Below are 25,156 nucleotides of genomic sequence, written 5' to 3'. Positions count from 1 at the left end.
GAAAAAGAAGAAGACAGACTCATTATTTCTCTATTTCAAAACTATTTCCAAAACTGGATCTAGGATCCAGAACACATAAGAAAGACAATAACCATAAGAAAACAAACAATCAAATTAAAATATGGTAAAGGAATTCAGTAGAAACATCTCTAAAGAAGACATGCTCATAACAATATTTTCAACATTGTCAGTTATTAGGGAAATGCAAATCAAAACCACAATGAGACACCTCTTCACACCTAGGAGGATGGTGATAATAAAATAAACAAACAACAACAAAACGACAAGTGTGGAGAAAAGAGAAGCCTCATTTATGGAATGCAGCATTGTAAAAAGCTGCAGCTGTTTGGAAAACAGTTTGGCAGTTCCCCAAAATGTTAAACAGAGTTCCAGTGTGATCCAACAATTTTACTCCTACTTACACACCAAAGAGAATTGAAAACATATATTCACACAAAAACTTTACCACAGCTGTTCATGGCAGCATTATTCATAGTGCCAAAAAATGGAAATAGCTCCAATGTCTTATCAACTGAATAATAGATAAAATATGATATGTCCATACAAAAGGGTATCTTTCATTCATATAACAAAGTAAAGTACTGGGGTGCCTGGGTGGCTAGTCGGCTAAGGGTCTGCCTTCAGCTCAGGTGATGATCCTGGAGTCTTGGGATCAAGCCCTGCATTGGCTTCCTGCTCAGCAGGGAGCCTCCTTCTCCTTCTCCCTCTGCCCCCCACCCCACTCATGCTCACTCTCTCTTGCACCCTCTCTCTCTCTCTCAAACAAATAAATAAAATATTTTTTTAAAAAGTAAAATACTGATACAGGCAGCAAGTGTGATGAACCTTGAAAATACCATGCTAAGTGAAAAAGCCAGACACAAGTAGCCACATAAGGTATTATTCCATTTATTTGTTTAAAACGTCCAACTAGACAAATTCATAGAGACAGAAAATAGATTAAAGATTGTCCAAAACTGAGGAGGAAAAAATTAGGAGCAAATACATTTCTTTTGGGAGTAATGGAATATTTAATAATTAGACAGTGGTAATGATTGCCTAACACTATGAATATACTAAAGTCACTTAATTTACACTGGAAAACGACTTCTGTGTTATTTGAGTTACATTTAAATGAAAAATTACTCCCAAAATGTGCCAGCTATGGAAAAAGATGTATTGCTTCTTCCCAGATTCACTGTTATAAATAAACATTGAAGGGGGGGAAATGAAAGAGGAAAAAAAAAGCATTTCCTGCAGACCTTGTTCTACATTCATTCCGGTTTTCTCTTTCACTGTTCCATTTCATATTATGAAAGAACCAGGCATTTTAAAATAAAAATACTCTCATTTAACCTTGGGAAACAGCCTATTACTTTGCAAAATTGTGTTTTTCTGTTCCCACTATAATCTCTCCTTATTCATAATTAAAGCTTTTAGCTGTACATACAGAAAGACAACTGGAAGAGGGATCATTGAGAAGTATCTCCATACTTTACTTTAGCAGGCTAATAAAGTTCTGAAGAAAACATATAATCCAATTTTCTGCAGCCAGCCACACCTATCCCTTTCACAACTTTTCACAGTTTGGAGTTGTAAAAACAAGCAACAGAACACATAACACAAGGAAAACATGGCTAATTTGAAAAAACACCAACTGCAAATAATTCAAGAAACAAAAAATTAATTCATTGAAATAAAAAAGAAATCAGGGGTGCCTGGGTGGCTCAGCTGGTTAAAAGTCCGACTCTTGATTTCAATTCGGGTCCTGATCTCAGGGTTGTGAGTTCAGACCCCCCATTGGGCTCTGGGCTGAGTGTGGAGCCTATTTTTTTTTTAAAGTTAAAAAAAAAAAAAAGAGAGAGAAATCAACTAATGGTTTAAGCAGTAGATCTGACAGAGGAAAAAATGTAAATTAATAAATTAGTAGTAAGATCTGAGGAAATTACTCATAATGCAGAAGAGAATAAGAAAATTAAATGAAATATCAAAAACAAGTAAAAAAAATACAAAAAGCAGAGAATAGAGTTAACACTTAATTCCAACACAAAAAACTAGTACAGACTGTTTCTTCCTTCTTCCAGATAACCCTCGAGAAACAATATAAGCAAGAGAGAAACATAAGTTTTAGGAACCAACAAAATATTATAAAAGAACTGTAGGATATGAAAGCAATCTAGAGCTGATAAGAAAGTGGCAGTGGAGGAGGTAGTCAAATAGAAAGGAATTTGGGAAATAGCTGACTTGGTACATTAAAAGAAAGTTATTTAAATTCTGCTGTTGACTTTCTTTCAAACTGGTTTGGGATGATCATTATCTCTTCACCACAGAAATCAGCAGCAAAAGCCTATAGTAAAATCTTATTAGACAAAAAGCTCTGCAAGTATGAAAATGAAATCAGATGTGGAATAACCAGGTACGTCAGGCGTTCACTTTTCCATTCTGTCCCCTATTCAGCCCTCCAAACTCCAGAGATTATCTCTTTTCACTGTTGTCTCCTACAAATATAAAAACATAGCAAGTAAAAGTGATCACTTGGTGACTGAGGATTTCCTCCCTGGACTCTCCTTCCCTATACTTTAAAGTCACTAGCATGATCACAGACAAGGATCTTATCTTTGGCTCTTCCCCTACATATATTATTGGACAAAGTAACCCATTAATAATGGGCACACAGACCAAAATAACTAAACAAATGTTGGCTGTTCAAGTCCTATAAAAGAAACACAGCAAACTGGCCAACATATATTATCTAAAGAAGAATTACCAGAATAAACATAACATAAAATAATCCTAATATTTAAAGTAGATAATAAAAGGTATACAAAATATCAAAAACAAGAAATCATAGTACAAAAAATGAGAACATTAGATATAAATACACAATGTTCAACATTTATGAGATTAATATTCTGATGTGTATAACAAGAACAAAATAATGAGCTTGAAGATGCAGTTGAGGAACTTTGCAAGAAAGCAGCAGAAAAGTTTAAATAAATACATAGAAAATGCTCATGGAAAGCTAAATAATATGAAAGATTGAAAAAGCATGAACATCTACATCTTAGACTTCTGAGGTGAAATGAAAGTAGAAGTGAAAAGGAAAAAAATATAAAGACATAATAGAAATAAGTTTCCTAGAATCAAAAAAATATGAATAACAACATAAAAGAGATGAAAAAAAACACAAAACTGGACATATACTAAACTTTTAAAATTTATAAGATAAAGAAAAACTTATCTTTATAAGATAAATTCTAAATAATTCCAGAGAAAAAGGCACTAAGGAAAAACTTCACATCAAGAATTTTATATCCAAAAAACAAATAATAAAATAATAAAACAAATTAAATAATGAAGAACTTTATGTCCAAGAAAATCATGACTTAAATGTGAGAACATAAAAATATTTTCATGTATACCCAGCCTCAGAAGTTTTGCTAGACAAGAGCCCTCCAATGAAGAGCATTCAAGAGATAGTCTGCAGACAAAAAAGATAAATAAACCAAGGTGTGCTATAAAAGATATGAAAGCAATAATGATTTAAAGTATTAATGCTATTTATGGATTTCTTTAAATAAAATAGGTAAGAAAGAAACTTGAGATAGTATAATTTTGTATCAGGCAAGGCACAGTCAGGGGATCAGAACCGCATTGTAATTTGAAGAGAGGGAATTTAGTATAAAGTGTTATAAACAAAAACAGATCAGGATAATGAGAGATTATTTGGAGCAGACACTATTCCTGGGCTGAAATAGTGCACCAAGGAAAAGACAGAACTGAAGTGCCTCCAGAGGAACTGCTCAATGCTAAGTACTGAACTTTGTTGGAGAGGGAGCAACCCTGGCTCACTGGATGATAGAGAAGTTCACCAAGGCTTTGAAACCAGATGACAAGGGAAGGTACTGGGCTGGTGGCAGTCTTGCTATGAAACACCTCGGTTGGTGTCGGAGAAAGTCACCCACAGGAAGTTGCCACATGCTGCTGACTATGGAACACCGTAGAAGCGTAGCAGTGCAGAAGCCAAACACAGTGCTGAAAATGGGTGCCCACCACACCAGAGGAGCCGGGCCGAGACTGCAGAAACCACACCTGCAGAAGGAGTACCTTAGAACCAAGAAGAGAAATTTCTTCCTTTGCCAATGTTCCTCTAGAACTCTTTATTAGAAAAGTTTAACATCCTAAAAAAAAAAAAAGAAGAAGAAGAAAAGTTTAACATCCTGGCAAAGGATAAAAATTCAGATACCAGCTCCACAAAGGAAAGTAGCCAATGAAGGATGGATTTGGAAGGTTTTGAATTGGTAACTGGCACAAACTTCAATAACTCATTACTTTTTTAAAAAGTATATAGGAGAGCACCTGGGTGACTCAGTTGGTTAAGCGTCTGCCTTTGGCTCAGGTTATGATCCCAGAATCTTGGGATGGCATTGTGCATCACGTTCCCAGCTCAGCAGAGAATCTGCTTCTTCCTCTCCCCATGCCCCTCCCCCCTGCTCATGCTCACAATCTCTTTCTCTCAAATAAATAAATAAATAAAATCTTTTTTAAAAAGTATATGGGAAGTGGGATAGATGTATAAGAGACTAAATGTACATAGGAAACTTCTAAAATACCTGCCTTATTAGATGGAAGATATGGAAAGCCTAAGCTACCACAGGAATAAATAAACATGAGTATACATCTTTGTTAATAGCAACAATCCTAAGACAAAACAGAATTTTTATATTTTAAATCAGATGAATAAAACTTCCAGAAATTACAATAACTGTAAATATATTAAGCCTAACAACTAAATGAAGGAACTATTAAACTAGCTGATAAAAGGGGGGAGAATTTAGCAATCTGTTGTCTATTCTTAAAAAAAGAAAAAAGTTTGAAAAAAGAAAATGTGCAATGAGATAAAGCAATAAATATGAACCAAAGAAAAGCTACCTCAGGTAGCAATCTTATCTTATATCTATCAAAATTAAATTTAAGGAAAAATAAAATCAGAAGAGACTATGAGGAACATTATATACTTTAAAAGAAATACAAAGCAGGAAGCTATGCCCATTGTCCATACATAGTCATTAAAATTATACAAACAAAAGTGAAAATAAATTTAAATTCAAAATAAATATTAACTGTCCCTCTCAGCAACTGACAGATGCTGCAGAGGAAAACAAAACAAAACAAAGCAAGAAAGCAAATACTTAGATAATGAAATGAATAAGCTCAAGTTACACGTAGGTGGGGAAGGATACTGGTGCAAGAATGAACGGGTAGGAAATAAAGAGTTCAGAGATAGATTGATGTATATGTGAGACTATAACAGACATACAAGTGGCACCACAAATCTATGGCATTTAAAAAGATCGTTAATACAAGGGGCTAGGAAAATTAAAGGTTAAAAAAACACACACAACTTGGATCTGTAAAGAAAACTACATGCAAAGTTAGAATACAGATAGTTTGCTGATACACTTAAAGAAGGGTCAGTCAAATTTGGGCCAAGAAAAAATATCCAAGATATTTATAAAAATAACCAAGATTTATAAAAAATAACCAAGATATGAAAGCATAAATCATAAGGAAAAGAAGTTGAAGTTGATCAGTCAACATTAAGAAATAAAGGATACTATGGATAGAATTATAGATGGAAAAATGAAAGAAATGTTCAGAAGGTCTAAAATGGCAAGGAATTGCTATCTAGGTTTATACAAGAAATTTCAGGAAATGTGCACCTGGGTGGCTCAGCAGTTGAGCTTCTGCCTTCTGCTCAGGCCTTGATCCTCAGGTCTTAGGATCAAGTACTGCATGGACTCCCTGCAAGGAGTCTGCTTCTCCCTCTGCCTATGTCTCTGCTTCTCTCTCTGTGTCTCTCATAAATAAATGAATAAAATCCCCAAAAGAAAAAGAAATTTCAGGAAATCAACAAGACTGGGATAGCAACTATAATTTTTAAAAATTAGGAAAGGAAATGAACAAGCAATTTACAAACTAAAAGCATATTTAAAAAAACATCTGAAGTCATTGATAGTGAGACAAATACAAATTAAAACAGTGATACAACACCACTTCACACCCATTTGTTTAGCAAGATGTAAAGATCAGCTGTCAGCAGAAATTTGAGGCTATGAAAATCTCATGCACTCACTGGTGGAATTATAGTGTAATACAACCATTCTGGAGAGTAATCTGGCAGTGTTTAGTCAGTTGAGTACACGCCTTGGATCCAGCAGTCCCACATGTGTGTATGTGTCCTCCAAAAAGTTTGGCCTAAGTGTCTAAGAAAACATGCTAAAAAGATATTTATCAAAGAGTTATTTGTGATGTCAGAGAGATGGAGACAATCTTGATTCTATCACTAGGAGAGTGGAAACATAACATCTGGTTGATTATAACCAAGAAGTGTTCTACTCTAACAAAATACAACTGGTTTAATATATACATAATAACATGCATGAATCTCTTCTAAGGAGCTGCTCACCAGGAGCTTTGCTGTCAAAGTAATAAAAAGTTCATTCTAATTAAAATATGAATTTTATCCTCTGGAAACACCTCAGAGCCTGTCAGAGCTTTGAGGGTAATGAGGCAATCACGGAGAGCAATGGCCTTTTGGGAGAAGCTTTGCCCAATTCTGAGCTCCATTTGGCGGCCTTGGGGTGGAGCTTGTTTGCAAATAGCAGCCACATAAAGCTTGGTAAATTTAAGATGTCTCAGGCAGCAGGCTGAGGGCAGGGAGTTGGGCTCAATATAGTTGCTGAGATTTGTCCCTCGCTATGCAGAAAGGCAGACTTCCTTATTCATGTTTCATGCTACTTCTTGTCCTGCTCTCTACCAATGCTTCAGACCCTGCAAAACCCTAAGTCTCTTTTAAAGTCCCCTCCTTAAAAAAATAAAATAAAATAAAATAAAATAAAATAAAATAAAATAAAATAATAAAATAAAATAAAATAAAATAAAATAAAATAAAATAAAATAAAATAAAATTTAAAAAGTCCCCTCCTTGAATGTGAACTGGTGCAGCCACTCTGGAAAACTGTGTGGAGGTTCCTGAAAGAATTAAAAATAGACCTGCCCTATGACCCAGCAATTGCACTGTTGGGAATTTACCCCAAAGATTCAGATGCAGTGAAATGCCGGGACACCTGCACCCCGATGTTTCTATCAGCAATGGCCACAATAGCCAAACTGTGGAAGGAGCCTCAGTGTCCATCGAAAGATGAATGGATAAAGAAGCTGTGGTCTATGTATACAATGGAATATTACTCAGCCATTAGAAACGACAAATACCCACCATTTGCTTCAACGTGGATGGAACTGGAGGGTATTATGCTGAGTGAAGTAAGTCAATCGGAGAAGGACAGTGTATGTTCTCATTCATTTGGGGAATATAAAAATTAGTGAAAGGGAATAAAGGGAAAGGAGAGAAAATGAGTGAAAATATCAGTGAGTGTGACAAAACATGAGAGTCACCTAACTCTGGGAAATGAACAAGGGCTAGTGGAAAGGGAGGTGGGCGGGGGGCTGGGGTGACTGGGTGATGGGCACTGAGGGGGGCACTTGGCAGGATGAGCACTGGGTGTTATGCTAAATGTTGGCAAATTGAACTCCAATAAAAAAAATTTTAAATAAAAATAAAAATAAAGTCCCCTCCTTAAGAGTCTGTGATTTATCTCCCTCTCTTCTTTATATCTTTGCTTTGACTTTCCCATTAAATGCTACCCTTCCATTTCTTAAGATACCTTCCAATCATAAGAGATGAATCATAAATGGGGTTATTTCTTTCATTTTTTTCTACACTTTAATTTTTTTCCTTTGGGTCATCATAATCAGAAATAGAATAAGTGGTCACTAGAAGGCATGATTTGATTAGACACTGAAATCTCAAATCCCACCTTCACAGAATTGTTCTTTGGGATGGAAAGCATTGGCTATAAAAATAGTTATAGTGTATAGTGGGGTGCAATTTAATTCCTGTTGTAGATCACACGGGTAGAGGAAGTATGGCTCCTTTGTTTTTTGATAATGACTGAGCCTTCAGCAGAGACCCCAGTAACTAGCCAACCAGGGAGGGGGAAAGGGAATAATTGAAAACTATTGAGTTGTAAAGTTCGTGAAATCCAATAATCTAAGACTTCTCTTCCACCTCTCCCCAGTTCCTCCTCAAAGTAGGAGCTAGAAGGTTGTGACCTCCATTTCTTCCTGGTGGAGAAAAGGGCTCAGAGTCTTTGGTCTGAGAGTCCTTGGTCTTCTTTGGCCACGGTTAATCTGGCTTCTCCTTACCTGCCAACATTCATCATTTGAATCTTCAGCCATTTGTCTCAGCTTGGTCCCTTGACCAAGAAGTCCCAGAAGTCCTCTCAGGCTGACCTTCACTCATGTCAGCTCTTTTTTATCCTATAGAATCCCCAGTTTGTGACAGCAGCCTGCCTCCAATCCTGTGGCTATTCCAATACAACCTGTACTGGAGAGTCCCGTTTGTAGTTCAGAACCCTACCCACTCTGTATTCCTGACTTTAATGTAGCTACATTCCAGACTAATACAGGAGACTCCAGAGTTCTAAATGTGCAGAGGGATCAAAGGATCCTTCTCTCTGTGTTAGCTTAATCCACTTAATCCACTTGGCCCTCTCCAGGCCAAAGTACAGGAAGCAGAAATCAGAACCAACTTGCTTTCCTTTCTTCTTCAAATTTCTTCCAGGCACAATTTCCCAGTAACTGGTAGGGGTACATTTTTCTGCCATCATTCCCCTACCTCATGTACAACTGTGGATGGTACCACCTTCCACTGCATTCCACCCAGAGAGCATCTGGAAATACATAGGCACTGTTCAGATTTCTGAGTAAAGGCTAAATGGATGAAGCAAGTGGCATTATTGGGGTTGGAAATATTAAGTGGACTGTGTTCAGTCCAACACAACATATGATCATTCTGCCCACTGAAAATTATATCTTTACATCACGTCCACCATTTGATAAAGAACAACAAACTTCATGGCCTGGTTGTCATGAACAGAAGATATATCTTCTCATTATGCAGAAAACATCCTATATCCCTCCAGCATTATTATCCCTTGATGTGAGATATTACCCAAAAGACCCAGTAACTGTTCTCCTTTTGCCTTCAGAGAGACGGAGGTGGCACGGGAACATGAAGAAAAAGAGAAAATTAAAAGTTATCTGTTTAATATTTGCAAAATTTAGTCACTCCTGCAAAGGCAAATATTTAAAATGCAAACATCCATGATTAAATAATATTTTAATAGTTTAATTGCTCACTTACAGATGAAATCTTGGGCAAATTACTTAACCTTAATGAATTCCAATTTCAATATCTATTGAATGAATACTAACCAAATCTTCATGAAATAGTTGTTTGAAATATCTACTATACATGGAATTAATTTTTGAACTATGATATCAACTAGGTTTATAATTAATAATAATAAAAATAGTATATTGAATAAAATTATAATACCCTGATGCCTTCTTTCCTATGAAGATCAAAGAACTGGAGGGAAAAACATATGGATGAGGAGGTAAAAAAAATGATCATTTTTATCACTTACCATTTTTGAAAGAGTAGGTGATTCAGATAAAAAATATCTAGATGCCAGAAAGGGATTAAATGAGAAGTACTATATGAATGATTATGGGTATGGTATTTAACTACTCTGAGCTTCTCTGCTTTGAAACAAAACCTTAGCATTTTTGCAATAAAAAAAATCTGAGATTTTAATTTCATGGCATATAGTTTTGCCAAGGCACAACTCAAAACACATACAGCATGACTAATGGGCTGGAGCAGACCACTTGAAGAATGTTCGAACCAAACTTAACTTCCAGATTCCACAACTAAACAGTCTCTGTTACTCTCTTCTACTAGTCTCATACCTATTAACTTTGAAAAATAATAAGATAGTTTTTCATATGTCAAATTGCCTGGTTATCTTTAAGTGTCCATGTGGGAGTAGAAGGGAAAGGATTGTAAAATAATATAAGAAAACAATAGCTCTCTTTTTTTCTTAATTGTAAATTAACTCTATAAATAAATGACTTAAGCCTGCAGCTATTAAATCATTAAAGTTTTGAGCAGTCACATTTTATGCTGATCTAATAAGTAAGCAGGGATTTTATCTTACTCTTGTATATTAGAATTTGGGGTCTGGTGAGGACCCCATGTTTTAGCTGTCATGAACATGAAGAATGTGATGTATAGTATCATTTAGGATTGCTAGAAGGATTAATATAGAGGCTGCTTAACACAATTCCTTGCAAGTAGAAGATACATAGGAAATACAGATTCTCTTTTAGCTCATAGGAATTCGGAATATGGAGAGATTATACTAAGATGGCTGCTTCACCTGTTGTGTCAAAAGTGTCACTTGGGGTGGTCCCCAAAGAATGGGTAGAATTGTGACTAGAAATATGTGGGGGGGGGGATAGAGTAGGATATGTGAGAATATAATAGATAAAGGAAACTTATCAATGAAGTCAAGAAAGTAAACTCACAGGGATGCCTGACTGGCTGCATATGACTCTTGATCCTGGGGTTGTAAGTTCAAGCCCCACATTGGGTGTAGAGATTACTTAAAGATAAAATCTTTAAAAAAATGAAAGTAACCTCACACAACAGATTGCCCATACCTCTGAATAATTAAATACATTCAAATTATTGACAAAAATAAAAACTTGTTGATAAAAAAATTATTTATTTTGGCTAAGGCATATCTGAGGAAACTTAGAGAAACAGCAAATATGTTTTCAGTGTTATATGTTATAAAGAAAATTACTTTACAATATAGATATGAGTTATTTTATGTAATGGATATATGTTCACTGAAATTTTTTCAGTTGAATTTATATAAATTCAGTCATGGTGTTCATGCACAAATGATGTTTATTTGGACAGATTTTAATGAAAATCTTTTTATAAAGTGAATAATCGCCAGCAATTTATTATATATGTACACTTTTATGGATATATATGTATACTGAGATATTCAGATATTAATGCTCTTTAACACAGAAGATACCCATAAAACTGTAACATCCTTGAAGCCAACTTCTGGCAGATTGACTATGTGGGTGAGGCACTACTCAGGAGGAAAAAATATAAATTCTTACACCAGGCAATGATAGAACTTCCATCTTACCATTGACATTTGGTATAGAACCAATCGTAGCAAGAAATACATAATGTTATGGAAAACACATTTATGGTTGAAAATGCTTGCTGTCCTCCATTTTTCTCTGATATATAGCCTTCTTCTTTTCCCAGGTAGTATGTGGTGGTGGTCCCCTCCCTGTTGAATGTACACTGGGAGCCCTGAGAAGGGCTGCCTCCTTCTGAGGTACCTGAATGAGACAGTGTCTATAAGGGCTTCCTTGGAGTCCCTCAGGGGAACCAGAATCTCTTCACTGACCTGGTGGTGGAAAAGGACTTATTCTACTGGGTCGCCTTCACTGTGATCCTATCTGCCTGTCCTTGTTTGATACATTATATTGAATCATGGGGAGCTGATGTTGAATCCCAAAGAATGACTTTAAGAATGTTAGGGAGGACTTCTAAAAAGAGTGAGTTTTCAGCTACAAAGGAACAAAGCATGGATTTTCCACCAGCATAGGAGACAAATATTTTTCTAATGCTAAAATTCAATTTAAGTTCAAAAAAATCCTATCAGCTATAGAAAACATATGACTTAGAGAGATTTTCTAGCTTTGATATGTCATTAAGGCCAGAGTAGGCCAATACCTAGAAAGAGATTATACAAAAGTCTCATGGTAGGACAGTATGTAGCAGAACTTTTCTCCTGTAGTGAGACATTAGGTGTCTTTGTCCTCTGAATGTATAAATGGTGCAAGATGCTCAAGGTAAACATCCAGTACCTCTTGAAGTTTGCCCAGCTCGAGATATTCAGCTATCATATTCTCCCACGTTTTTACAGAGGCTTCTTTCCATTCCTTCACGATATATATAACTATGATTTAATAACTATATATATATATATATATATAAATAAAACTATGATTTAATAACTAGAGTTCCAGGTAAACTCTCTGAAGATATGGGTCCCACTTATGGCTGCTCTCACTGATATATCTCCCCTATATCTTATATTATTATCTTCAGTCATATTGTAGAAACATTTTTACTAATCTAGCCCTTTGTGAAGCTGAAAGAGAGTTTAAAAACAGTAATGAATAAAAGATTTGGAGGGAGAAGACTGTGTAATTCCTCAGCAATATTCTTCGTTTGTTAGCTCCCAAGGATCTTGTCCTCTTCAGAGGTGGCATTCCTCACTGTCCAGATAAAGGGACCAACACAATATTTAAGGAAGAGGAGCACAGTGTTGGTAAAGAATACTCAAATCTGATCTTTGTCCAGACAGACAAACCCATCTATGAACTAGGACAGAAAGGTATGTAGGGACATTCCACTATTTGGGGCAACACTGAGGAAGAAAGGCCACCTCTCAGCAGGTTTTGCAACCAGTCATCAAAATCCCTATCTCTGAGCCTCCTGCCTTATTACTCACATTACCTGCTTTATCATGTATGAGTCTGACTAGGGAATTTGTTTTTCAGCAAAATTCTGTATTGTCTCTGTGGATGAGAACTTTCATCCCCTAAATGAACTGGTAAGTATCTCAAGAGTTATGGTTTTGGTGGGGGGTAGGATGGGAGTACTCATCCAAAAGGGTGCAGGAAGGTCCAGGAAAAGCAAGACATTCCTTTAGGAACCTGGGCTCCAGCCGCACCACAGAATTAGATTCTTGTGTAAGGCATAATTGAAGGGTGAGAGATGCGGAAGCTGTTTCTCTTATAATACTAACTAATCATTCAACAATAGCTACATTTATTGCCATGAGCACAATACATTAAACATAATGAAGAGACACAATAAAAAGTTAGATTATCCATACCCATACTCTCAAGAAGTTTATGACTAAAGCACAAAGAGTTTCACTGATTCTGAATATATATAGATATATAGATATACACATACAATAGACAATATCATAACAGATTGTATAAAGTATATTAATATATAATGTAACATAGATATAGTATAGAATATATATTATGTATAAATATCTTGGTTTTGCTGATCAAGTGTCCCTTCTTCTAGTTAGCTTTCAACAAAGCAAGGAAACAAAGCTTCTTTAAAAATGCAATTTTAGGGGCCACCTGGTGGCTCAATTGGTTAAGCATCTGCCTTTGGCTCACGTCATAATCCCGGGATCCTGGAATCAAGCCCCACATTGGGCTCCCTGCTTAGTGAAGAGTCTGCTTCTTCCTGTCCCCCTGCCATTCCCCCTGCTTGTGCTCTTTGCTCTTTCTCTCTCTCTAATTAATAAAAATTTTTAATAAATTAAATTAAATTAAATTAAATTAAATTAAATTAAATTAAAAAGCAATTTTTAAGTTAGATAAAATATGCTTAGTTAACTGTTAACCAAGTCATTCTGGAATTCTATCCCTATTTGGTCTAAATTATAATGACATATCACTCTATTAATATCTATTAACATCAATTTCCTAATTTATATAAGTAAACAATATAGTCATGTTCTTTACTATATATTACTGGTAAATAATATTAATAAGCTAATAAATATTATGAAATTAATACAAGTTATTCGCCAATAATATTTTCCAGAGAAATAGCAACACAATGATTGCTGTGGAAATACATTATTTATGCTTTTCTTAGAACTATTTACTGGTTTCCCTAAGCAATTTTATTTCTTCAATATTTCAGGCTAAATTCTGTTATATCTTACTACAGATACTATTTTTCCTGAGTACGCTATTGGATCATAAGTCTGAAATCATAGCCTTTGGTGAAATTCTAATCACATCTCTTCTTTCCTTTTTTCAGATAGATTCCATTGATATACCTTGAGGTAAGCAATGGAGAGTCTTGTAATGGAAATCAGCACATATAAGGTTACAAGTTCTGACATTCCTTACAGATGAATCACTATTAAAAAAATCTTTCAGATCTAAAATTTCCAACTCCCAGGTGTCAGGTTTATTCTGTTTTATCTTTTTTCTGTGTTTATCTCTTCTGAAGACAATGCCAGTTACCAACCCCAAAGTCATTTGTTTGCTTTAAGGATTATTATGGCTGCATAACTATTCCCCATGCTCCTTGTTTACCTCCAGGACCCAAAAGAGAAATTGAGTTGGACAACTGCAGAGTCTCAGGTTGGAGAGTGGCCTCCAACAGCTGGTCTTTACCCTCTCATGTGAGCCCATTCAGGGCTTTTATAAGGTGGTGGTACAGAAGGAATCAGACGAAAGGACAGAGCACCCCTTTACCGTAGAATTTGGTATGGATACTGAAAAATGAAAAGGCCATAACTTTTTGGTTCATACCATGCACTCACTTAGACTTTCTCTATCTCCCATAGGTATATTAAGCATGGTTTATTTTTATGTAAAGATTTTATTTATTTATTCATGAGTAACACAAAGAGAGAGGCAGAGAGAGAAGCAGGCTCCATGCAGGGAGCCTGATGTGGGACTTGATCCCAGGACTCTAGGATCACACCCTGAGCTGAAGGCAGCCGCTTAACCATTGAGACACCCAGGTGACCCTTAGAATCAGCTTGAGCTGTTTGTAAAGCCATTGAAATTCATAACCAGAAGCTCACAAGAGCTTGATTTTCAGTAGCGAGTTACACTTTGCCAAGTATCAAAATTCTTATTTCAGTGGAGCCAGCATCTTTTGTTAGTGTCATCAAGATCTGCTGTGACCACAAAGTCAGATAATTTTGCATGAATTGTTAAAATTTACCATCTTAAAGTTGGCACTTGAAAAAAGCATCCAGCATTTCAGGGTATTATTTTGGGAAATGTTATAGACATGAGATATTTGTATTTCCATTAAATGTTTACCAGCCTCCCTATTTCCATTATCTCTATCAACAGTACTTCCCAAGTTTGAGGTCAAAGTTCAGATGCCAAAGATAATCAATATCCTGGATGAAAAAGTGAATGTATCAGTACATAGGATGTGAGTTAAATTGCTTTTGTCTGAAATTTCATATTTTGCCTCAATTTTGAGAGATTACTTGGCCAGGTACATAATACAAATCAATTTTCCACAGAATTTTAAAAATTATTTCAATGACTTATCTTGACCGCCTATTATTAAAAATTTCAAATACACAAAAGAATAGAGGCATCCTAATCATGATTTAACAATTAACATCTGTCTATATTTGCTGTATCTTTTTTTTTTTTTTTTTGCTTTAACATTTCAGGATAAACTACAAAGATCATGAATTGTGGGCCCTAGATGCAGTACTATGTACCTCTAAAAATTGCTAACATTTTCCTACATAGTCATGATGCCATTATCACACCTTACAAAATTAAAAGTAATTTTCCAATACTAATCCTTATTTTACACTCAAGTTCCCTCAATATTTCTAAGAATAGTGTTTACTCATTTGGCTTTTGATTACTATGACTCATATGTACCCCATAAAGCTTTCCCCCCATAGCTTTGATAGAAATGCTATCATTTCAGATCTTACATTTAAGTCTTTATTTTGAACCAACTTTTGTGTATGGTGTAACATAAGGGTTTAATTTCATTCTTTTGCATGTGGATATCCAGTCTTCCCAATACTTTTGTTGAAGGTACTATCCTTTCCTCCTTACTGTGTATTCTTGGCATCTTTATCAAAAACCAATTTAAAAAAAAACAATTTAATTTATAGAAATGAATTTATTTCTTGGCTTTGTTCCATTGATCTACATATCCATCTTCATGCCAGGACCATACTGTATTAAACCAGGAAGTGTGATGTCTTCAATTCCTGTAAAGAATGCTATTAGGATTCTGATAGAGATTGTATCGAATATAGAGATTGCTTTGGCATAATATGGATATTTTAATATTGTCTTCCAAACTATGAACATAGGATGTCTTTTCATTTATTTGTGATTACTTTCATTGATGTTTTGTAGTTTTCAGTGAACAAGTCTTTCACCTCCTTGGTTAAGTATGTTACTAAGTCTTCTTCTTGTTGCTATTATAAATAGGATTGTTTTCTTCATTCTTTTTCATGTAGCTCATTGTTAGTGTACAAAAACATATTTGGATTTGTATGTTGATTTTGTATGCTGAAATTTTATTGGATTTGTTTATTAGTTTAATAGTTTTTTTATGAAGTCATTAGAGGGGTTTCTATATATAATATGTCCTCTGCAAAGAGTGATAAGTTTTACTTCTTTTCTGATTTGGATGACTTGTTTTTTGGTATGTGTTTCTTTTTTTATTTGAGTTGAGTTGAGTGGACACATAATGTAACATTAGTTTCAAGTGTACAACACAGGAATTCAACATTGATATGTTATGCTGTGCTCACTCCCAGTGCAGCTACCATTCGTCACCATTCAATACTATTACAATACCATTGACTATATTCCCTGTGCTGTGCCTTTTATTCCCATGACTTATTCATTCCATAACTGGAAGACTGCATTTTGCATTTCCTTTCACCCATTTTGTCCATCCCGTCTGGCAATAATTAATTTGTTCTCTGCGTTTTGTAAGTCTGATTCTGCCTTTTGTTTGTTTATTCATTTGTTTTGTTTTTTAGATTCCATTTATAAATGAAATTATACAGAATCTCTCTTTCTCTGTCTGACATATTTCATTTAGCATAATACCCTCCAGGTTCAAACATGCTATTGCAAATGAAAAAACTTCATCTTTTTTATGGCTGAGTCATATTCTACTGTGTATATACATACATCTTCTTTATCCATTCATCTCTCGATGGACACTTGGGTTGCTTCCATACCTTGGTTATTTAAGAAAATGCTGCAATAAACATGGTGATGCATATACCTTTTCAAATTAGTATTTTCATTTTCTTTGGATAAATATCCAGTAGTGGAATTATTGGGTCACATGGTAATTCCATTTTTAATTTTTTTGAAAACCTCCATAGTTTTCCACAGTGGTTGTACCAATTTGCATTTCCACCAAGAGTGCACAAGTATTCCTTTTCTCCAAATCTCTGCCAACACTGGGGTATAATATTCTAAATATCTCTCTTAAAACCATACAGTCTCTAAGGTTGTTCAGTCTCACTGTTTCCTTATTGAATTCCTATCTGGATAGTCTTGTCTATTATTGAAATACTGCAGTATTATTGTATTGTTGCCTGTTTCTCCTTTATGTTCCGCAGTGTTTGCTTCATATATTTAAGTGCTTTGATGCTGGGTGCATATATATTTATAATTGCTACATCTTTTTGGCGAATTGACCCTTTTATCATTGTATAATTTCTTCTCTGTCTCTTGTGATAGTTCTTAACTTAAAGTCAATTTTGTGTGATGTTAGTATAACCACCCCTGATCTTTTTTGGTTATCATTTTTATGGAACATCTTTTTCTATCCCTTCACTTTCATCTTCTGTGTGTCCTTAAATCTAAAGTGTTTCTCTTGTATGTAGCATATTGTTGGATCTTGTATTTTTATCCATTTACCCTATTTTTTTACTGGATAACTTAATCTGCTACATTTAAAGTAATTATTGATAGTGAAAGACTTACTAATGTTAGTTTTGAAAATGTTTTCTGTCTTGTAGCATTCCCTTCTTTAACCTTTTGCAATTGCAAATAACTCTTATATAGTTCGTTTCAGCTTTGAGAATTAAAACTCATTTCCTACAAATCATCAGGGGAAAAAAAAAACAGAAAACAAAGCAAAACAAAACAAAAAATATGCCCATCTAAATATTATATACTGAAAGCATCAAAGCATCTGGACCTCTGCCTCAATTCTGTCTTGAAGTAATGACCAAGGAATTATTTGTCTAATTTAATGGCATCTGAGTACTGATATCTGTATCTTAGAAAAGGGTTTCAGAATAAGTTGCTCTGATTATGTTTTTTATTTGAAGTGATATTGGATGCATTTACAAAGAGAAAAGTAATGCCCAAAGCAAACCAATTATTAATTGTTCTCTTAAGAGAAAGAACTAAGAGAAATATGGAGTATACACACACACACAATTTTTTATATGCCTTATGGTTGTTAGGTTTTATCAGGACTCTCTCTCTCTGTCTCTCTCTCTCTCTCTTTCTGTGCGTGTGCATGTTATTATGTTGGGTTTATTATTTCTATTATTTATTTATCTATGTTCAATTTATTACCTAAGTTTTCTCACCTGGTATAAACAACAAGTTTTTATTTTATAATGACAGAATAAAAAGACTGATAATAAGAATAAAAAATAAATAGTTTAAGAGGAAGAATTTTTTTTAATCATGAAGGAAATTTGATTGTACATTGAAGCAAAAATGCCTTAATGAGTAGTACCTCTTGATAAAGATATTTTCCAGATATATTTCAACTGATATGAGCCCAAAATAATAAAAAAGTGCAAGGAACTGCAGAAAGAAATTGTTTGGGCTGTGGTGGATTAGTAGTGGAAAATGTAGATACCTTTCCTCAGTTCCTGATTTATTTCTTACGTGACAGATACACCTATGGGAAACCTGTCCCAGGACTTGCGACTGTAAGCATGTGCAGAAAATTATTTCATTCTGCTTACTGTCAAAAACAAGATTCTGCGAAAAATTCAGTCAACAGTTTAGTTTAGTGTTCTCTCTAGGCACTATCATTGTTGACAACCATTGAGCTACCCCATTTTACTAAATGGAAAGAAGACATTGGAGTAAGCTTGTCCCAAAATATTTCCCACCAAAAAGGAAAAAGAATTTCTATTTTTTATCAATAAAATTCTCATTTTGATGACTAACCCTTAGAGATTATAAAGCAGATGTGAATATTAAACTTCTGAAGATAAATTAACATGTTTAACCCAAAGAAGTCATCTCGGCATCGGAAAGAAAATAATAGATTTGGTGACTATTGTCTTAATCAGTATGGTATTTATCAATTTTTTTTTAATTTCTCTCAGCTTAACAGCAATGGCTGCATCACCCAACAAGTAAAATCAAACTTACTCCAGATTAAAAATATGGGTTATGAAATGCAACTTAGAGTGGAAGCCAAGACCAGAGAAGAGAGAACAGGTTTGAACTCTAAATTAATATATGGAGTGAAACAATAAACATTTGTTTGTTTTCCATAACAAAATAAGGGTCACAGGAAGGTGGAAGGAAATTAATTTTAAGACTAAAGTAACTTCCAAGAATACTTACTCTTCTCTACATATTTTTAGAACCAGTATTTACTGGTTATGAGACCAGTGAAATCACAAACATTGTAACCAGACTCAGGTTCGTGAAAGTGGATTCGCACTTTAGACGAGGAATTCCCTTCTTTGGACAGGTAGAGTACATTGCAATTCACAAAAAAGGAAGTATCCAGTTGTACCTACCTTCAGGGCACAATGATATAACCTACATCTAGTTAGTGATATCAATTAATTACTATGACCCAAACCATGAAACCAGTAAAACTACTTTCCTTTGTAAATATCACTGAGAGAGAGAGGGAGAGCATGGTTCATCTAAAAAAAGACACTAAAATCATGTTAGACAATGATAGAAATGATTAGAGCCTGAAACTGCAAAAATTAAGAAATTATAAAAATTTGAGTTATTATTCATTCATGTGTTCCATGAATATTCGCTGAACACTTACTGACCTACTTTCCGGACATATAACAAATATTGAGAACAAAAATCTTCACCTTTTTGAAGGTTATGTCCTAATGGGCACAGAAGGAATATAAGCAAAATAAGCAAGTATATTATATAGTCTATTAGAAGATGATAAAAGCTATGGGAAACATTAAAAGAGAAAATAGAATATTGAGATTAAAGTAGTTGTAAGTTTCAATAAAGTGCTCAGTGACTATCCCACCAAGAGAGTGAAATTTGAGCTAAGACTTGAAGGGAGACAACTAAGAGACTCCTCTGGAAGAAGAGTATTTCAGTCTTAGACAGCAACACCAATAACAGAAAATGCCTGTGGAGTGCTTACTCTGTCTTGGAAACCAATGAGATGTAGACAGATGATAGATGGCCTTATTGAGATGTAACTGACATATAACATTTTATATATAAGTTTAAGGTGTACAAGGTGCTTATCTGATACACTTATTTTTAAGGGGGGGGCAGAGGGAGAGGGAGAGAATTTCAAGCAGACTCCCCACTGAGCACAGAGCCCAATGCAGAACTCAGTCTCCCCACCCTGAGATAATGATCTGAGCCAAAACCAAGAGTCAGACACTTAACCACTGAGCCATCTAGGTGCACCTTGATGCACTTGTATATTGCAAAATGAGTATCACCGCAGCATTAACTAAAATTTCCATCACCTCAAAATTTCCATTTAAGTTTTTATTTTAATTCCAGTTAGTTAACATACAGTTAACTAATACAACATACAGTTATATTAGTTTCAGGTGTAGAATTCAGTGATTTCATCACTTCCATACATCACTCTGCACTCATCACAAGTGCCCTCCTTACTCCCCATTATTTATTTCACCCATCCCCCCAACCACCTCCCCTCTGGCAACCATCAGTTTGTTCCCTACAGTTAAGTCTGTTTCTTAGTTTGTCTCTCTCTCTCTCTCTCTTTTTTTTTTCTTTTGCTTGTTTGTTCTGTTTCTTAAATTCCACATATGAGTGAAATTCATCTTTGTCTGACTGCCTTAGGAATATTATTCATCCATTAAAAAAAATGAAATCTTGCCATTTGCAACAACATGGATGGAGCTAGAGAATAAGTGCTAAGCAAAATAAGTCAATCCATTTCTTTTTTATGGTTATCACCACTTTTCAAATGGAAAAACTGAACTCAAAAAGGCTAAGTAACTCAGGCCATTAAGATGCCATAGCCAGTAAGATATGGAATGAAGATGGACTCAATCCTGGCTGTTTGACTCCAGATCCATGTTTTCTAACCTCTATGCTATTCTGTCTCTCAAAGGCTCTACATGAGAGCTTGGCTGGAATGTTCTAAGAATAAGGAAACCAGTGTGGTTGGAACAGTGAATAAAGGGAGAGCAATTGGAGAGAGAGATCAATGGAATAATTGAGGCCAAATTGTGGAGGGCTTTCTCAGTCATTGTAAGAATTTGAACTCTTACTCTACATGAGATGGGAAGACTTTCAGAAGGGGTGGTGAGGTGATCTCTAAGGATCTTATAAGGATCACACTAAATACTGCATTTAGAAGAAAATTAAACTTTGAGTTTTTATACTTTTTTGCTTGAAAGTAGCAATGGCCAAAAAAAAAATGTATACAAGTATTACAAAGCTGGGTTGAGTGGCCCTTTAATAGCCATGAACAGAATGTCCAGTAGAAAGTATTTTGTGATCAGCAAGGAAATAAAATATTAGTGGGAGTGGCCAGTGATCAATACAATTTTGATGAAGTCAGATGGGAAAAAGAAGCAAAATTATAATAACATTTTGTCTTGGAAAATTATTCTAAAGGCATTTACAGTAGAGTTTATGAGTTGTGACATAAGGAAGAATCGAATTTTAATGTCAACACTGTGAAAGGATCAGTAGAAAGTCAAGTTGACCTTGACAATGAGATGATAAGGAAAATATAGTTATCATCCAATAAATGGAGTTAAAAATAACACATTAAGCCATCATTAACTGCAATAGCTAGAGAAGTTGAAGGGTTTTGACATCTGGAGCAGGAAAGAGAAAATGGTTTATTTAGATGCATCAATTAGATAAACTTGAGTAGTAATGATCCACTTACATATTCAACATAAGAGTAAAGACAGAGACAATAGAGCAATATCACTGTAAAACCAAAGTCAGAGATAGAGATGGCTACCACTTGGAAGGACAAGAGGGAAAGAAGTTGTATGATATTTATTTAAAAAGATTAGTACTGATGCTTTTCACAGTTGAGCAAGGTATTGAGGGAAAATGTCTGGCAATATTTTTCCTTATAAATATACTGTCACAAAGGCAATTCTGAAATATCAGATGGGGTACTTGGATGGAAACCCTCACTCAAACTTAATTTATAAGCATGATTTCAGGCACAACATATAACCAAAAAGGCTTCATGTTTAGATCTCTACCCCCCTCACTTTTGTAAATAATTTCTATCTCCATCATAGAGCTATACCAAATGGAAATGTCTCTCTTTGGCATCTTGAATTTTTCATTCCTCCTTCCCAAGATATAAAGAGAATAAGATCTAATGCTCTAGCCTTGTTATCAAGAGAACAATGAGTTTAAAAGTTTCAATACACTGCAAAGAGTTGATATTATTAAATTCTGTTCACCACATTGGTAATTCAAACAACTGAACACATGTTGCCTAAAGAGAGTTTTACATTTTCTGTTCAATCCTTCTTATGGAGGAAACAATACTCTGCGACCTAGAAAACCCACTATCTCTCCCACAAACCATAAATGCATCTCCAAGTTATCTTGTCCTACAAGCCTCACTCAACATAGAACTATGCTGTCTCTAGGATACATGGAATTTCTACCTTTAACAAAGACTCCTGTCTGCTCAAAGAATAAGGGCTTAACAAGTTATTTCCAAAATTCTGCAACTCTTAGGAGACTATCTGAGCAGGAAAACTGAAAATTTGCTCTTCTAAGCCTTGCACGTGCACCATGAAATGAATGGATGCTTTTTCTTTAACTAAATTGTAATTTTACCTTATTTTAATAGCAGGAATGGCAGCAAGTCCATATATTCCTCAATTTCACTCATCTAATATAATGTCCAAAAATAATATGCAAAGTCTAGAGCCAATCTCTGAAACACTGAGACCTGGATCTAGGAGTTGGTGGTGAAGTAAGTACCTTCACTCTCCTCCAATTTGCCTTGGGTGAGGGAATATGGATCCTCCAGCATTTTCAACTCCAAGATAATCTTTCTGAGAAGCTCAACCTCTCATCCTTTCAGAATGGGCCTAAGAAAATGCTTTTATTATATATGCTTATTATTAGTAAAGTTGTCTCAGAGATGAGCAATTCTAAAAGAATTATTCCTGAGACTGCCAGAAAACAGATATGGGTGCTAAAATTATCCAAATGAGGAATAGAAAAAATAGTGAAAGGGAATAAAGGGGAAAGGAGAGAAAATGAGTGGGAAAAATCAGAGAGGGTGACAGAACATGAGAGACTCCTAACTCTGGGAAACGAACAAGGGGTGGTGGAAGGGGAGGTGGGCGGGGGATGACTGGGTGACAGGCACTGAGGGAGGCACTTGACAGGATGAGCACTGGGTGTTACACTATATGTTGGCAAATCGAACTCCAATAAAAAAAATATAATAAATAAATAAATGTATCCAAATGATAGATTGCCTAATGCCATTGGGAAACCTTCCATAAACAAGATTAGAATGTACACATAAGGCAGCCCTGGTGGCTCAGCGGTTTAGCGCCGCCTTCAACCCAGGGTGTGATCCTGGAGACCCGGAATCGAGTCCCACGTCGGGCTCCCTGCTCAGTGGGCAGTCTGCTTCTCCCTCTGCCTGTGTCTCTGCCTCTCTCTCTCTCTCTGTCTCATGAATAAATAAATAAAATCTTTTTTAAAAAAAGTGGAATGCATCTGCATTAAAAAAAAAAGTGCACATAAACACATCAGGCCACGTAAATGTAATGGTCTGCTTGTTGGATCATGATTCTTAAGTATGCTGGTTTATGGGATCGTTACAACAGTGAGGGAAGTTTAAGGACCAAATCAAATCACATTTAAATATTTTTCTTTAAGGTACAGACATGCTGATAAGAAAAAGAGGCAGCATTTAGTACCTTTTGTTTTCTCAACTCGGTTTCCCAGTAATACTCTAATGTCCATAAGTGCATATATTGATTCTCACTTGAGAAAAGACGTTTCGGGCAGCCCCGGTGGCTCAGCGGTTTAGCGCCGACTTCAGCCCAGGGTGTGATCCTGGAGACCCGGGATCGAGTCCCACGTGGGGCTCCCTGCATGGAGACTGCTTCTCCCTCTGCCTGTGTCTCTGCCTCTCTCTCTCTCTCTCTCTCTCTCTCTCTCTCTCTCCTCTCTCTCTCTCTCTCTCTCTCTCTGTGTGCCTCTCATGAATAAATAAAATCTTAAAAAAAAAAAAAAGACGGAGAAAAGATGTTTCATTTGCTTCCTCTCTGTTCTTCACATCTCTATCCTCCCCAGCTCATCAGGGGTGGCTGAAGTGGAAGTGACAGTCCCTGACACCATCACAGAGTGGAAGGCGGCCGCCCTCTGCCTGTCCAATGACACTGGACGTGGTCTCTCTCTCCCCACCTCCCTCCAAGCCTTCCAGCCCTTCTTCTGGAGCTCACAATGCCCTACTCTGCGATCCTCAGAGAAGCCTTCACACTTAAGGCCACCATCTTCCACTACCTTTCCAAATGCATCCGGGTAAAGAAAACAAGGGAGGTTTGAAAGAGTGGATAGAATCAAGACTTCTTTGGTCAGGCAGCTCCTGATTGTTTTCAAGACTGTGGATAATTCTGGGAATTCTGCGTTAGCCCTGCTTGTGCTAAGCAAGGCAGGACAGGATCAGAAAGATCACACAATGACGTTTAAGCCACAGGTACTGAAATCATGGATCTCCAAATCACATGCTTTTTTAAAAAAAATTTCCTGAATCCTCTAGCATGGGATAGGCTTTTTACCAGGAAAAATCTTGATGCCAACACAAACTAAGTTTTCTTAATTCCATGAGTGCCATTCTTAAAGTTCTCCCATCTTTAAACTCCCACAATATGCTTATAATTTCTCTCTTTTTTTGTAAATAATGGCAGAGGGGTTTGGGGGGGGTTAAAGATTTTATTTATTCATGAGAGACACAGAGAGAGAGAGAGAGAGACAGAGACAGAGACATAGACGGAGGGAGAAGCAGGCTCCCTGCAGGGAGCCCAATGTGGGACTTGATCTCCAGATCCCGGGATCACAACCTGAGCCAAAGGCAGACGCTCAACCACTGAGCCACCCGGGTGCCCCAGAGTTTTGTATATAGATTATCCCCTTTGTAACACAAAATCCTCGAGGTCAAGAAATTCCCACATACTCTTCATAATTTGCTATGCCTTATACATAGTAGACATGTGATATATGTTGCAGGAAGTGGGAAAAGGTAAGAAGGAAGAAAATCCACAAGAAGGGTAGGAGCCAACAAGCAGAAACCAGTAGCTAGTGCCCCCAAGGGCAATATACCATTGCTGCT

At 35.8% G+C, this 25,156-nt stretch overlaps 1 pseudogene; it reads left to right on the top strand.

The window, feature by feature from the left end:
• Positions 1–6,761: 6,761 nt before the first annotated feature.
• Positions 6,762–25,156, top strand: part of LOC121480112 — a 39,677-nt pseudogene continuing 21,282 nt past the window's right edge.

This window comes from Vulpes lagopus, chromosome 21 (genome assembly GCF_018345385.1).
Source record: "Vulpes lagopus strain Blue_001 chromosome 21, ASM1834538v1, whole genome shotgun sequence".
Lineage (NCBI taxonomy): Eukaryota > Metazoa > Chordata > Mammalia > Carnivora > Canidae > Vulpes > Vulpes lagopus.
Note: the sequence above shows the minus strand (reverse complement) of the source record. Positions and strands in the feature narration are given on the sequence as shown.